A 17,257-nucleotide genomic window follows, 5' to 3' on the forward strand; every position below is an offset into this window, starting at 1 on the left:
AGTATACATGTTTCAATGCCATTCTCCCAAATCATCCCACCCTCTCCCTCTCCCACAGAGTCCAAAAGTCCGTTCTATACATCTGTGTCTCTTTTGCTGTCTTGCATACAGGGTTATCATTGCCATCTTTCTAAATTCCATATATATGTGTTAATATACTGTATTGGTGTTTTTCTTTCTGGCTTACTTCACTCTGTATAATCAGCTCTAGTTTCATCCACCTCATTAGAACTGATTCAAGTGTATTCTTTTTAATGGCTGAGTAATACTCCATTGTGTATATGTACCACAGCTTTCTTATCCATTCGTCTGCTAAGACATATGGATGGCCGACAAACACATGAAAAGATGCTCAACATCACTCATTATCAGAGAAATGCAAATCAAAACCACAGTGAGGTACCATTTCACACCAGTCAGAACGGCTGCGATCCAAAAGTCTACAAGTAATAAATGCTGGAGAGGGTGTGGAGAAAAGGGAACCCTCTTACACTGTTGGTGGGAATGCAAACTAGTACAGCCACTATGGAGAACAGTGTGGTGATTCCTTAAAAAACTGGAAATAGAACTGCCTTATGACCCAGCAAAGAGAAGGCAATGGCAACCCACTCCAATGTTCTTGCCTGAAGAATCCCAGGGATGGGGGAGCCTGGTGGGCTGCTGTCCATGGGGTCGCACAGAGTCAGACACGACTGAAGCGACTTAGCAGCAGCAGCAGCAGCATGACCCAGCAATCCCACTATTGGGCATACACACTGAGGAAACCAGAATTAAAAGACACACGTGTACCCCAATGCTACTTTCTTATCAGATATTTTTGTTTTGGAAAGTGAAGCTATTTTTTTAAATAAAATGTTGTTCATGTTAATGGATTAATTGTTGTCATTTTAAAAAGAATTCAGATATTTTGAATTGACTTATAAAAAAGTAAATATAAAATTACGTAAGCTTTAAGCTCTGTATGGTCCTTATAATTTTTAAGAAAATGTTTAAGAATTTAGGAGGATCCTGATACCAAGAAGTTTGAGAGCTGCTGGTCTATGGGGTAGTGAAAGAAAATAAATGTAAGATAACAATAGTTATTTATGTGTACTTCTTGTTTGACAGGTTCTATGCTAAGGGCCTAACATGGATTACCTCATTTTACTCTCATAATGTCCCTTCTTAGGTTACATACGAGGAACCTGGGCTTAGAGAGGATAAGTAATATTCTCAAGGTCAGAGAGTTCAAAAGTGGCAGAGAGTGGAACTGAAGCCAGGGAGTGTGGCTCCTGTTCTCACACTCTAAACCACCTGGTGACAGTGCTTCTAGAAGTCGGTGCCTACTCTTTTCCCTCTTGCGGCCCATCCCAGCCCTGCCCCTAAAAATTGGATATGATGAAAGAGGCAACTGGAGAATCATGTGTCGCTGACTAGGTCTCCCCACTCCTGAGTCAGGGTGGACTGGAACAGCTGTTGGCACCCATAATGAGGGGGATGCCACATGGACACATGGGCACCAGCTCCCCAAACCCATACTCATCTCTCCTTCTTAAGTTAATTTTGAACCTGAAGGAGTATGATTATTAAAAAAAGAAAAAGTAAAGAGGGACAACTATGAGAGGAAAAAAACTCACAAAAATCAGTGGAGGGAATCTTGTTTTACAAGACTGTTAAGATTCTCTGCTGCTGCTGCTGCTGCTAAGTCGCTTCAGTCGTGTCCGACTCCGTGCGACCCCATAGACGGCAGCCCACCAGGCTCCCCCGTCCCTGGGATTCTCCAGGCAAGAACACTGGAGTGGGTTGCCATTTCCTTCTCCAATGCATGAAAGTGAACAGTGAAAGGGAAGTCGCTCACTCGTGTCCGACTGTTCGCTACTATTTAAACAAAAACTGGACATTTTTAGGTGATGTATGATGTTTGATTTATGCAACATAGACTAGCAATGATTTAGTGGACCTACGTTCAGTAAAGAAACCTTGGATATATGTGTGTGCATGGTAGTCGCTCTGTTGTGTCTGACTCTTTGTGACTCTATGAACTGCTCTGTCCATAGGATTTTCAAGGCAAGGATATTGGAGTGGGTTGATATATATCTACGGCTAAATGAAAATATCATTAGCTATATTAAGAGTTTGTGTGTGTGTGTGTGTTAATCGCTCAGTTGTGTCTGACTCTTTGCAACCCCGTAAACTATAGCCCACCAGGCTCCTCCGTCCATGGGATTTTCCAGGGAAGAATACTGGAGTGGTTTGCCATTCTCTTCTTTAGTAAGCTCTTTATGCATCATTTTAATGATTCTCTGTTTTACTGACTTTCTATTTTCCAACTAACTTCCCATCCATCTGGTTGCATAAGAAATACAAAGGGATGGGGAGAACAATTGGGTTTTTATTGTTTTTTTCACTTCAACTGAACACGGGTATGACAAACTTATGTAACCACTAGGTGCCACTGTTGCTTCATGCAATATCGCCAGACCCCTGCATTTTAGCATATATTGGGAATTTTATTCTAAAGTGTTCAGGGTGTTTGAGTGGGGATTGTTTTTGTTCAATCACTCAGTTTTGTCCAACTCTTTGCGACCCCATGGACTGCAGCACGCCATGCTTCCCTGTCCTTCACTATCTCCCGGAGTTTGCTCAAACTCATGTCCATTGAGTCAGTGATGCCATCCAACCACCTCGTCCTCTGTCATCCTCTTCTCCTCCTGCCTTCAATCTTTCCCAGGATCAAGGTCTTTTCTAATGAGTCCATTCTTTGCATCAGGTGGCCACAGTATTGGAGCTTCAGCTTCAGCATCAATCCTTCCACTGAATACTCAGAATTGATCTCCTTTAGCAATGACTGTTTGATCTCCTTGCAGTCCAAGGGACTCTCAAAAGTCTTCTGCAGTACCACCACAGCTCAAAAGCATCTGTTCTTTGGTGTTCAGCTTTCTTTATGGTTCAACTCTCACATCCATACATGACTACTGGAAAAACCATAGCTTTGACTCGATGAACCTTTGTGGGCAAAATACTGTCTCTGCTTTTGAATATGCTGTCTAGATTTGTCATAGCTTTTCTTCCAAGGAGCAAGTGTCTTTCAATTTCATGGCTGCAGCCACCATCTGCAGTGATTTTGGAGCCCAGGATCCAGAGTAAGGGGGAGACCTGGAAGAATCCCACTGCTGCATGCCCACCCCCGTCCCATCCCCATACTCCCATCTTATAAATTTTTTAAAAGTGTGTAGAATTGGCTGTTGGGTAAGGAGCACTCAGACACAAAGTTCCCAGTCAAAGATCATTATTTCTTGAAGAATGACTTCAAAATCAGCTTCAAGTAGAATGTGAAGCTAGCTGAGGGAGAGCGAGTGCTGCGGCCGGTTTAGGCATAAGTGCTCAGTGCAGTGTCCAGTACAGGCGACTCTGTCTCAAAAAGACGCCCCACATGTTGTGCGATGGTGAAAGCTGAGCCTGGAGCCCAGCAGCATCTCTCTTTGGAGAAGATGGAGAGGAGGAGCTCACAGTGGGGAGGGGAGGAGGACTAGCCATGGCCACACCCTCTGTAGGTCCCGATGTCTGTTCTAGGGATCCCAGAGCTGAAAGATGAACTGGAGTACCTGCTGAAATATGAGGCATACTTTGTTGGGCATCTTGTTTCACTGTGGCATGGATCTGCTAGACACTACATTCTGTGTTCAACTTACCTTAATCATTTCTCATGTGATTTCCAGACTCGGGGTACTTATTTGTTGAGCAGCATTAGGTCCAAGGCTCTGTGCTAAGCCATCTGGAACATCCTCTGGAGAATATTGGGGTTGCCGATGTCCTTTGATCTCTGGGTCGGGAAGATCCTCTGGAGGGGGGTATGGCAACCCACTCCGGTACTCTTGCTTGGAGAATCCCAAGGACAGAGGAGCCTGGTGGGTTACAGTCCTTGGGGTCGCCAAGAGTCGGACATGGCTGACTGACTAAACAACTACAACAAAACGTCTTTCCAACTATGTCTTTCCTGGAATGAAACATAACTTTCCAGGTGAGGTCTAATTCATACCAAATATAGGGATAATTACTTCACTTGGTCTGGAAGCTTCCATCTAATAAGATTGTATTAACATTTATGTATTATAACCACTCTGATTCTTCTGAATTTGAGTTGGATTTCAACCCCCAGGGCACTTTTCTTAGGATCTGTGTCAGGGCAGTTTTTTTTACATCTTGGACTTTTCCCACCAAAATTTCCACTACAAATCCAGGTCTTTATTTACCCATTCATTCAGTTAGTGGGTATTGGGGACCTCACAGTCCTATATGTCATTTGGCTAAGACATATGACAATTTATTCTACCTTTTATTTCTTTTCGTGTAGATGACTCTCCCAGGGTTATGCCATTCTCAGAACTGGAATATATATCTGCTCTGACTTCATTCTAATTGCTAAAATGTTACTGTTTGTTTGTGCTTGTTTGTTTTATAGGAACTTTAGAAGGATCTGACTAATTTTTTGAAATCTGATTCCTCAAGGAATATGAATGAAACCTAGCTTGGGTTTTGGATTCTATTTATCATTGTGTTGTAAAAATAGGGCTTTAAAAAATTTCAAGTTTACTTAATTTCACATTTTTAGTAAAATTTGTTTCATATAGGTACATAATTATGTTTGAGTTCTTAGAACAGTAGCTTATATGAGAGAAATCAGATATAGACACTATCGAAGCTTTTACTGTCCTACACATGTGAAGCATTGTTGATATTTAGTTTCTGGGGCTCAATATTGCTTGGGGGAAATAAGAGCTTGAAGGCTCTTTTTAGAATAACTGTTAAGAGCTTCTGATTTAAAAGGATGATCGAAAGCTAAGAACAGTAAGCCTCTACTTCATGGGAGGTAAATGTTTCCAAGAAGCCATCTCGAAATACATAAGGTGTCTCTCTTCTTGCAGACATTGACCAGAGTTCATTTGTGTTTTGCTTTGGTAAGCCGTTCGTGCCACACAGGCCAGACTGGCCCTTGTCTCTATCGTTGGAAGAAATAACCAAGTTAAAGTGGTTCCAACTCTCATTAAGTGTTGGGCTTCACCCTTGAAATTAACTAAGTAATATCTTATCTGAACAGTTACTAGATTGATTATTAAATATTAGTCATTTTGTGTTTAGAGGGTTTTCTTAGGATGACGTGTAGAGTTAGGGAGAGATCTTTCTCCCAGTTTTGGTCTCTAGCGACCCATTTTGGTAAATGACAAGATTAATGATTAGATAATGTGGCAATTATTGCATTTAAGATGTTATTCATATGTATTGATTTGGTATTTCTATGTAAATATTTCCTATTCATGTAACACCTAAGCTTTCAGTTTACTTAATCTAACTGTGATACTATCATAAATAGGAAAACAGATGGAAATTAAATGGAGATAAGACTTTGAACCAGAAGAACTGTGTGTGATAAATTAATGAGAAATTAAGCGCAGTGATGAAAGAAATATTGACATTCCCTGCTGCATTTTTTATGCAAGTAGATTATAATTTCTTAGAGAAAGCCCTAACAGAGTCAGTCTAGGTTTGGAAAGACATTTTCTACTCACAGGTTGTAGTTCGTTGATTGTTTTCACCTGACTCTCAGGACGTGACGCTCTCTTGGTTTCCCTCTGCATCACTGATGGCTGCTATCCATCTCCTTTCCTGGCTCCTCCCTTTATTCCCACTCTGTTTTATATTAGGGTGCCTTGGGGCTCAGTCCTTGGTTCTCTATATTTACTACCTTGGCGCCCTGCTCCAGGCTCAGGTCTTTAAATACCGTCTGTGTGCCAACAGTTCCCAAAGTTATACCTCCAGTCAAGAATCTCTCAGAATTCCAGACTTACAGATCCAACTTCTACACAACATCTTTGTCTAAGAACATCCAAACGTGAACTCCTGGTCATCCCTCCCCAACTTGCTCCTCTCAGCTTTCTCATCTCAGACGGTGATAACTGAAAATAGCAATTTATACGACAAGTGAGGTAACAAGCAGCCAGATCTCGTAAGAACTTGTAAGAACTCAAGAACTTCTTCTGAGTAAGATGAGAGAGCAGTGGAGCATTTGGGGCAAGGAATGAAATGATCAGATTTAATATTTGAAAAGACTCACTCTGGCTGCTTTGCTGAGAACAGGCAATAGGAGCCCAACATTGTAACCAGGGAGACCAGTTAAGTAAGAAAAGTGAAAGGCACTCAGTCATGTCCAGCTCTTTGTGACCCATGTAGCCATTCCCTTCTCCAGGGGATCTTCCCAACCGAGGGATTGAACCCAGGTCTCCTGCATTGCAGGCAGAATCTTTACCAGCTGAGCCACCAAAAAAGCCAATTACCCAGGTGTGAGATCATGGTGACCTGAATCAGGGGTAGTAGTGGAGATGCCTGGTGGGCTGTCGTCTATGGGGTTGCACAGAATCGGCCACAACTGAAGCGACGCAGCAGCAGCAGCAGCAGCAGTGGAGATGATAAGAAGTGGTTAGTTGCTGGATGTATTTTAAAGGTAAATTAATAGGATTTCTTGGCAGGATGTAGGGTGTGGAAGAGAAAAGGAGAAGTCAAGGATGGATCCAAAATACTTAGTTTGAACAAGTGGAAGGATGGAGCTACCTTCAGCTGAGATGGGAAGATGGTGTGTTGAGTTCGGAATATGCATTAGGTATGGAAGTGAAATATTTGAAAGCAAAATTGAATATTCTAGTCTGGAGTTCAGGAGGCAGGTCTGGACTGGATATATAAATTTTGGAATCATTAGCACATAGATAGCATTGAAAGGCTAAAAACTGGAAGAGATCACTAAAGTTTAAAATATTTAAAGGAGGATTTCCTACAGACTTAGAGCAGTGGTTCTCAACCAGAGGCACTTCCCCATGCCACCCAGGGGATATTTGGCAATGTCTGGAAACATTTTTGATTGTCATAACTGGGGAGGGGAGGATTGCTACTGGAATCTAGTGACTAGAATCTAGTGTATATCCTGCAGTGCAAAGCACAGCCCTTACCACAAGAGTTATCCAGCTCCAAGTGTCAGTAGTGTCAGAGTTGAGAAAGTGTTGTGTAGGTGGCAAAGAGAAGACTGAGGACCGATTCCAGGACGCCCCACAACATTAAAGATGTGAGTCAGAAGAGAGGGACAGCACAGGAGGTTGAGAAGGGACTATTGGGCAATTAGGACAGAACTAAAAGTGAAGATTTATTAAGAAGGAGGAGATCAAATGCTTCTAATTCGTCAAAGACAAGCACTAAGAATTAATCATTGTGTTGAGCCACATGCACTTCTTTGGTGATCTTGATAAAAATAATTTCAGTGTTTATGATGGGTAGGTCTGAGATAGAATAGAAAGAAAGTTATGAGAGACAATCAGTACTGAGAAGGCTTTGGGGAGTTTTGCTGCAAATGGAGCAAAGAAATGGGGTAGTGACTAACCAGAGGATGTAGCAGAGAATCAGGTGTGACTTTTAAGGGCTGATTGTAAGACTATAAGCAGGAAATGAGGCAAGAGTCCCACAACAAAGGCTAAGGCGTATCCTGGTTGAAATAATTCAGAACACAAGTCGAGAATGAGGCGAAGGACTTCCCTAGTGGTCCAGTGGCTAAGACTCTGTGCTCCCAATGCAGGGGGCCCAGGTTCGATCCCTCTTCAGAGAAATAGATCACATACGCTGCAACTAAGAGTTTGCATGCTGCAACTAAAAATTCTGCATGCCAAAACTAAGATCAAAGATTCTGCATGTTGCAACTAAGACCCAGCACAGCCAACTAAGTAAACACCTGAATAAATATATATATATATATATATATTTTTAATGAGGCAAAAGGCTAAGGATTAATTATTTTGAGTCCTTATGGATCAGAGGCAGGCCTACTGGCTTGGGCCAAGCTGGCCTAGGCAGTTCTTGTAAAGGTGTCCTTTCAAGTAAAGGACTGGAGTTAGCTATATGAATTTTTCACAGTTACTCCACCCAAGATTCCCTGGTATCTTTGACTTCTTGGAGTGGACTTATTTTGTGTTGCTTTGAATGTGGAAGTAAATTACAGGGCAGTGGATGTTTGGACTATTGCAGTAGCCCTTATCTGCCTTTGGCTTGTTCCTCTTTGTTCCTTTCTCTGTTGCCATTAGCATCTTTCTAAATGCTAATCCAGCTATCAGTCTTCTGTCTAAAAACTTCCCATCATAGTCAAGATAAAAATTTAGACTCCCCTCTGCTGCATACAATGTTATCCTGAATTTAGTACCTACCTGTTTCCAGCCTCATATCCTGCTTTTCTCTGCCTGGTAATGTGTAGTGGGGTTCCTGTTGTCTGCTGCCACACAGACACCATGAAGTTTCACACTTCCATAACTGTGTTCATGCTGTGTATCTTTCTGAAACACCCTATCTGCTTTTCTGCACTTGGCCAACCTTTATTCATTGTTCAAGACTCATTTTCTTTAGGAAGATGGATTAATTAGAGTTATGTTTGGTTGCAAGTGACTAGAAATAAGAGTGACTTGGCTACCACTTATAAGTGGGAAGATGAAGGCAAGGCTCTTTAGAGGTCCATGGAGAGGGATAGCAAATGCTTCTATAACTCATTCATGGAATAACTATCACCTAACTGGACTGGCAAATCCCCACCTGATCTTTCTTAGATTCTGAGTCTATGATACTGTTGCTGTGTGTTACCTGCCTTCACCTCTACGGGAATCAAATAGTCATATATTTTTGTTTCACTTTAAGATTTGTCCTGAGCCTTGTTTTAGACAAATCCGTTAGTTCATTAATTCATCAATGACTGATTCACAGGCTAGTTCACTGTAACTTACTATATGAAAGGTTGTTTCTTCTGGCTTAATCATCAGGGTTGTGGAGGTAGAGAATAGCAGATCAGTTATCTCTCTGTAACCTCTTGAGATGAATTATATATAGCTTTAATTCTTCTCTTATTCATATTATTATTTGTTAAAAAAATATTGAGCACTTGTCATTTGCCAGACACAGTGCTTGGTGCTCAGGATGCAGATTGAAAGGAGGAGCTATAGTCTAGTGAGTGTAGGTAAGAGAAGGAGTAGACTAGAGTGTGTGAAGGGCTTGGGTCAAGGTTTACTCAAAGTGTTATGAGAGTCCAGGAGAGGGGCACGTAACCAAGACTAGGGTGTCAGAGAATAATCTCCAGAGAAAGTGCTGTTTAAACTGAGTCTTGATGAGTTATCAGGGAGCTAATGTGGAGGTAAACCGGTGGTGGCTTGATGGGACTAGAACTCTCCATGATGTTCATCAACCCTAATTCACACAACCCAAGGGATTATACAATCAAATTAAAACTAGTGTACTTGGTGGCAGACAGTATTTTATTACAGCGCCCATAATCTCTATCACCCTACCCCAAGTTATCCCAAATTACTATAGAATACAAGTTCCCAATTTCAAGTGTATTTCTACCTGAATGCCCTCCTATAGAGACCTCTGGAGATGTTACTGCCCTATATCCCTCCCCAAACCCACCACTCAGATTCATCCCCACCCCTGATGCCTACAAATCAGCATTATCCTTAGGCTCATCCAAAGAGAAGGAAGAGGAAGGAGTGGAGTTGAAGGACAAGGCAAGCCTTAGGGGAGGGATGGGGCTTTGGGATGAGAAAGGACCAGCAATAGGGTGAGATGACTACTGTGGATATTATGCTACTGTGTGGCATGTCTCCTCTGCCTTATGCTTCTGAAGAACTCTTTCTCTGTCTGGTTGTGGTGCAAAAGAGAAAGTGGAGAGGGTCTCATTCACTAGTGAGGGTGTTTATGGAAATAGTTCCCATGAAACATGATTGGGGGTGGTGTCATGCTAAAGGTTATGGGGAAGAAGGGACAGATTTGAGGAATATTATATTATTATTTTTTACTGCCTTCTTCTGATTGTAGAAGAAATACATGCTCATTAAATTATAAAACTTGGAAAACATAGGAAATTATACAAAAGGAAAATCATTAACATCTAGTGATAAGACTGTTCCTATTATGGGATATTTTCCAGTTTATTTCTATGCATATTCAGACAAATTATATATGTTACCTACCTATTCTATATAACCAGGATCCAACTTTATGTACGTTTTTCCTGGTAGTTCTTTCTCTTCATTGTTGTGGTGAGACATACATTCCATAAAATTTACCATTTTAATTATTTTTCAGTGTACGGTTCTGGGACATTTAGAATATTGACATTATTGTCCTTTCCTGGCACTTGAGTTCTTTCTATCTGCAGACATTGGTCTTCCTTTAATTTAAGAAAAGCTCTTCTAGCATATCTGGATCATTTCTTTGGTTCTAAACGTTGCATGTGTAAGTATGTGTGTGTGTGTTTAACCGTCCTTGAATCTACCTTTGGAGGAGAGTGAAACAATTTGAGTTCAAGTGATTTCTTCATTTTTACCCTCTTGAGCTGCTTCAGAAGTTAGGTGTTTACTCTGATGTGAATGAAGACCTTTATTTTGGAGGCAGGTCAGCATAACGCTCTGCAGGTAAACCATTGACGGGATGCAAAGGGCTCTTGGTAGCCTGTGCAAAGAGCCAGAGCCCTGCATGGTATGAGCCAGTGCCCACACCAGGAATGTCTTTGCTTTTCCAGGTCACCTGCAGGGAAAGAAAAATTGTCTCTCAACAGAGAACCAACTTTCTGTTTGATGATGCGTGCCCCGTGGCATCTGGAATTTAATCGACTCTTCTCTTAGAGCCAGGAGTCTGGGTGGGAACGTCAGATGTGATTCGGTCTTTCACAATGGCACCAAAGAGAACTTATCCACACTCGGTTAACAGCCTAATGAGATGATGATGAAAGTTGGACATATGTGAGGGTGTGGTAAGGAAGAGGCTGGGGTTTTATGAGGTGGTGGCAGTGTCTAGCTCAGTGCTGGGCACAGGTTCGCCAACTCTAAACTGGGAGTTTCCTTACTGAGAGTCTGATTGGAGCTGATTTTAAAGCAACTGTTTTCTTTGTTCGCTGACTTTGTTTACTTTTATAGATTGCTAGCCATGCCGTGAATGTGTGCTCAGGCATGTCCGACTCTTTGCGACCCTATGGACTGTAGCCTGCCAGGCTCCTCTGTCCCTGTGATTCTCCAGGCAAGAATACTGGAGCATGTTACCATTTCCTTCTCCAGGGCATCTTTCCAACCTCGGGATTGAACCTGCAGCTCTTGGATCTCCTGTATTGGCAGGTGTGTTCGTTACCAGCTGAGCTACCAGGGAAGCCCTAGATTGCTAGCAAAACCACCCAAACACTCGTCATAGATATTGACTAATCACTTTATAGATAATAAAAGCACGCTTGTGTGCTTTTAAATACTTGTGTGCTCTGGAGATAGTTATTGCGACTTTATTTTTACCTAAAGGGATAGTTCAAGACCAATGAGATGTTGGGAAGGAAATTTTTTTTTTCACTTTTTCCATAGAACTTTTTTTTCATTGAAGTATAGTTGGTTTACAATATTGGGTTAGTTTCAGGTGTACAGCAAAGTGATTCAGTTATGCATGTCTATTCTTTTTCAGATTCTTTTCCTTTAAGGGTTATTACAAAATATTGAGTATAGTTTCCTTATACTGAGGGTCCTTGTTGGTTGTCTATTTTATATATAGTAAAATGTGTATGATAGGAAGTATTTTTTAAATTAAAAAGAAGATTTGACACTTAGGAGGTGGCATGTTGTGAAGAGAGGACCAAAGCCCGAGATTTGGAAAATTTGAAATTATAAATGTGAGTTGAACTAGATAACTTGAAAGTGTTCTTTCTCTAGGATTCTTTTTCAAAATATTTATTTATATTTATTTATTTGGCTGCACTGAGTCTTAGTTGCAGCCTGCAGTATCTACTTCCCTGACTAATGATGGACTGGTCCCCTGCTTTGGGAGTGTGAAGTCCCAGTCACTGGACCACCAGGAAAGTCCCTCTCTAGGACTCTTGAAAGCCTCCTTTCCTTTGTCTTGTTTGGACCAGTGGTGTCACCACCTGTCTAGTTTCCTAAGGAGAAAGTGTGGAGACCTCTTTGAGTTGTTTTTTTCCCTCACCTATCAGGAATCTAAGCAGGTAAAGAGGAAGGAGCAGTTTTACACCCCAGATGGGCTGGGAGAGACCTGTCCTTCCCTCAAAGATGGAGACCTCTGTGATCTTGGTCACATCACTTATGTCTGAGTCTGTTATAGAAAACATGGTTAAAAGCACTTACCATCAAGGGTAGAGAGAATGTAAGTAAAGCATGAGCTCAGTAGCAGGCATGGAATAGGGTCTCCATACATGTTAGTGGTTCTTATTCAATAGGGCTAGAGCTTAACATGGAGAAGGCAATGGCACCCCACTCCAATACTCTTGCCTGGAAAATCCCATGGGCGGAGGAGCCTGGTGGGCTGCAGTCCTTGGGGTCGCGAAGAGTGGGACACCACTGAGTGGCTTCACTTTCACTTTTCACTTTCCTGCACTGGAGAAGCACATGGCAACCCACTCCATCCAGTGTTCTTGCCTGGAGAATCCGAGGGAGAGAGGAGCCTGGTGGGCTGCCGTCTATGGGGTCGCAGAGAGTCGGACACGACTGAAGCGACGCAGCAGCAGCAGCAGCAGCGGGGCTTAACAACCGCTATGCACGAGCTCTTCCTAGGGTCTAGGCACTATGCTACATGCGTGTCACGTATATTTACTAATTTAATTTTCACAACAGTCTTTGAAGGTGGATACTGTTATTACCTGTATATGTTTTACAGATGAGGAAAGTAAGGCAACGAGAGCTTAAGTAACTTGCCCAAGATGACGCAGCCTGTAAACGGTAGAACCAGGACTTGAACCTTGGACAGTCAGACTTCAAAGCCTGTGCTCAGCTACCAAATTCTTTCAATTCTGTCTCTGAAAAAAATGTCCTGTTTTTGTCCATACCTCTCCTTTTGATGCTCTAACTTAGATTATTATTATTATTATTTATAATATTATTTATTATAATTATTTATAATATTACTATATTATAAATATTATTGTATTTATTATATAGTATTGATAGTATTATAAATATATTATTATTGTAATTATAATAATTATAATTATTTATAATATTATTATTATTTCACTGGCCTGTTTCTAGCCTTTCTATTACTCCCATCAATTCTCCTTGCTGCCCCAGAGTTGTCTTTCTAAAATACACATCTGTCCACGTTTCACCCCAACTTAAAAATCAGTGGCTTCTATCTGCTTACAGGATAAAGTGAATAATGCTGAGTGGCATTCAAGGCCCTGTCCACATTTCCAGCCTTATTTTCTTTCTTTTTGAAATATTTACTTTTTTCTTTGGCTGTCTTGGCCTTAGTTGTGGCACTCAGGATCTTCCCTTGCAGTGTGGGACTCTGTGGTGCATGTGCCTGAGCACATGGGCTTTGGTAGTTTGTGCACTCAGGCTTAGTTGCTCTGCAGCATGTGGGATCCTGGTTTCCTGACCAGGGATCAAACCTGAGTCCCTTGCATTGTAAGGCAGATTCTTTAACCACTGGACCGCCAGGGAAGTCCCCTTCTTTATTTCTTTCCAGACCTCTTTCCAGTACTGGCCCCTCCAGCCCAGCGAGAGCCTTTGCCCCCCCTCTGTGTGTATTTGTGTGTATGCAACTCATTCTGTTGCCTGGACTCGGAGCTCTCCTCCCCACTTTGTCTGTCACCCCTCAAGGTCTGGTGGACATCTCCTCCTCCCTAAAGCCTCTCCCATCCTTGCAGGCCCCATTTGATCCCTTCCTCTGTTTGGCCAATCTTCTGCGTACTCTTACGGCAGCTGCACGTTTACCCGAGGCAGGAAAACCCACCTCATTTATCTTTGTGCCCCAGCACGTGATAGAAGCTCAGTAAACCCTGACTAGGTTATGATTCAGATTTTAAAAGGTAGAAGAGAAGCTTTACTTTTGTCTTTGCTCATTTCACAAGTAACTAGGCTCGTTGGGCTAGAATCAGACACCCTCAGCCCACCACTTAGAAACAACCACTATGAATATTTTAAAATATTTTCCTCCAGACATTTTGCTATGTTTACAGGAACACAGAGGTAGAAAATTTTCTAAGTAAAATTGAGATCACACTATGACTCCATCTTTGTAGGATAATCTTTTGGCTCAATGTGCTGTAGGCATCTTTCTTTGTGAATAAATAGGGAGTTGGACCATCCCTTGTTGAATAAATCATCATATGTTGGAATTTTTGGCTGTTTCCAGTTTTTCCCACTGCTATAAATAATACTGGGTTAAATAGCCTTACATGTGGCTCCCTTTTTTCAGTTATATTTACCTAATCACTGTTTTGAAAAGAATTTAGGTTATTTCCAATATTTTCCTACTACTATAAATAATACTTGGATAAACATCCTGTACACACATCTTTGTCCTTTTTTCAATTATTTTCTTAGATAATTTATTTATAAGGAACCTCATTGGTTACCCAATGGTCAAAGGGCATGTACTTTGTAAAGATTTTGGATGCAGATTGCCAAGTTACCCTACAGTAAGGTCATGCCAATTCATACAAACATTACCAGTGTGTCACGGGTCCCCTTTCACCTCTCTCTTGCTCACACTGGGGGTTTTATGAAGTGTAAAAACTTGATTACTTATGTTTTGTGGACTGGTGTCAGGCCTTAACCACAAATAGCATGATTTCCCAAGGAAAGTGTATACTTCCTAAATGGCCAACTTAGAAATAGCCTTCCTCCATAAGGGGGAGGTTGGCTGGGAAAATGTCCTGGAATCTTTCCTTAACACCATTCATTAGGAAATGTACCAAGACTTGAGATGGGTCCCTCCACATTGGCTTAATTGCTATGAACCAAAGGACCCTGAAGGAAAACAGCCTCTCCTGTAAGGACGTCTTATGATATGCACTCCTATGACAGACATTATCATGTTGTTCTAGGAGGTATTTATTATACATTTATAGGATAATCAGGTCAGTGATATTTAGAACTATATACAAAACTCTTTGAAAGGATTCAGGACAGGAGATTAATTGATGAGTTCCCCCCAAATATGGCTTTTACCCCAGCAAATTATATTTAGACAACCACTACAAGAAATACATAGACAGGTTAAAGAGAGTTCAGAGAAAATCAGTGAAAATGGAGAAATAAACCGGTATTTGCAGGATGGCTGGATGGCATCACCAACTCGATGCACGTGAGTTTGAGTGAATTGCAGGAGTTTGGGATGGACAGGGAGGCCTGGCATGCTGCAATTCACGGGGTCGCAAAGAGTCGGACATGACTGAGTGACTGAACTGAACTGAACTGAATGGTGACACAAACATAGAGAACAGATTTATGGATATAGGGATGGGGAGAGAAAGGAGAGGGCAGGGTGAATGGAGAAAGTAACCTGGAAACATAGACACTACCATATGTAAAATGATAGCCAATGGGAATTTGCTGTATGACTCAGGGAACTCAAACCAGGGCTCTGTAATAACCTAGAGGTGTGGGAAATGGGAGGGAGGTTCAGGAGGGAAGGGATATATGTATGCCTATGGCTAATTCATGTTGATGTATGGCAGAAACAAACACAGTATTATAAAGCAATTATCTTTCAATTAAAAATAAATTTTAAAAAATGATGAGGCAAATGGGGTTGGGGGCTGATTTATGAGGAGAGATTAAAGGCACCAAAAACAGAGCTGGGACCCAGAAAGGCCTTCAGGAAATGTGATAACAGACAGGAAATACTTGAAAGGTGTAACCCACCAAAGCAAAGACTTATTTAGCCTAGTGCCCAAAGCGTAAGCGATGGCAATGAGGTAAAATGAAAGAGAAGACTCACTAGTTTACTCAGGGGTGTCTCCAGAGAGATTAGAAGTTCCCTGACTGGAAACATGTAGCTCCAGACAGCACGCAGCTCCCCCAAGGAGGGATTCTAGACTGGAAAGCAGGAAAATTGACTTGCAGGTTAGATCATGCCAAACTTTGGAGCCCTTCCATGTTGTTACCTCATGGTGACTGTATAAACATACTCTCTGGGGTCCCAAAGGTAGAATAATACGTCTCATCTCTTTTTCATTTCCTGCCTTTAATGCCTCTAAGTGAGCAAGTCGGATCGGATCGTGTCTCAACATACGCTGCTTCCATTGACTCTCTCCACAGGGAGCCTTAATGGCAGAGGTGGGGAGCTGACGCTATTGTTCAGGAAGACAGTGGCTGTGGCCCGGTGTTCTTTCCTGCCTGTCTGAAATCCTGCAGGAGGAGAAGGGGAAGAGCCCAGCTGTCAGGCGTGGAGCCCACCCTGTAAACCTGGAGAGGCTGTCTCTCACCAGTGAGGCCTCAATATTGTTGTTCCCAAACTAACCCCCAACATAGAAATGTAGGGGCTCTATCTATCCTTTCAGAATTCTCACAAACTAGCAAGTCCCAGGGGAGGTGGATAAAGTGTGTGAAGACCTGCTTATGGGATATGGTCCTGATTTGGGCTCCTTGCTCTGTTGTCAATAATAGAAAGTTAATATGCTTGGGTTTGCTCTAGCCAGTACTTGTTATTCATAAAATGGGGAACAGAACAATAAGGCTCACTAAAACAATAGCGCGCGAGCGCACACACACGCTCAGGCACCTCTGCTCATGCCCTTGGGGCAGCCAAGCCCCCAGATGCACTTGGCTCAGCCTCTGGACCTGCTGTCCTGCAGGTCCAAACAGCTCCTTCTTCCCACTTGGAAAGCACACGCTCCAGGTTGGCTAATGTATGACCTAGAGGGCAGGAGCAGGTTTAAGAGGGAGACCAATGGACCAATCTCGCTGAGACTCTGCTTTCCCATCAGAAAAATAGGGATAATTTTGAAGTTGTAGGAAAATCATCTAGCCCAGGCCTTTGTACCCAACAAATTGTTGCTATCTCATGGTTGTTTAAATCTGACAGTAGATAGAACAGAGTGGGGAAGCCTGGCTTCCTGCCCAGAGAATGTAGTAGAAGAAAACTTCAGTTGCTCAGCCTTTGAGACTTTTTTTTTTTTTTTTTTACCTAACTGGTTGCCCTGAGGATCTCTAGAAAACAGATCATTGTCTCACTGGCTACATGTGTGCAACTGAGAATTCTGCTTGGAGGGCATGAGAGTGTCTGGGAGAAAGGGCCACACTGAGTTTCCTGTCCAAGCCATCTTCTCTCCAGCTTGGTCTTTGCACATGGACTTATCTGACTGACCAAAGGATCCCTTTTCATTTTCTCTCTGTAGCTGATTAAGGTGACCTTAAACTCTAGATAGATTGTAAATGTGTATATAGGGATTAGTATCTGTGCTTGATGAATGTAGCTTATCACCTTG

The sequence above is a fragment of the Oryx dammah genome, unplaced genomic scaffold, assembly GCF_014754425.2.
Source record: "Oryx dammah isolate SB20612 unplaced genomic scaffold, SCBI_Odam_1.1 HiC_scaffold_29, whole genome shotgun sequence".
Classification (NCBI taxonomy): Eukaryota; Metazoa; Chordata; class Mammalia; order Artiodactyla; family Bovidae; genus Oryx; species Oryx dammah.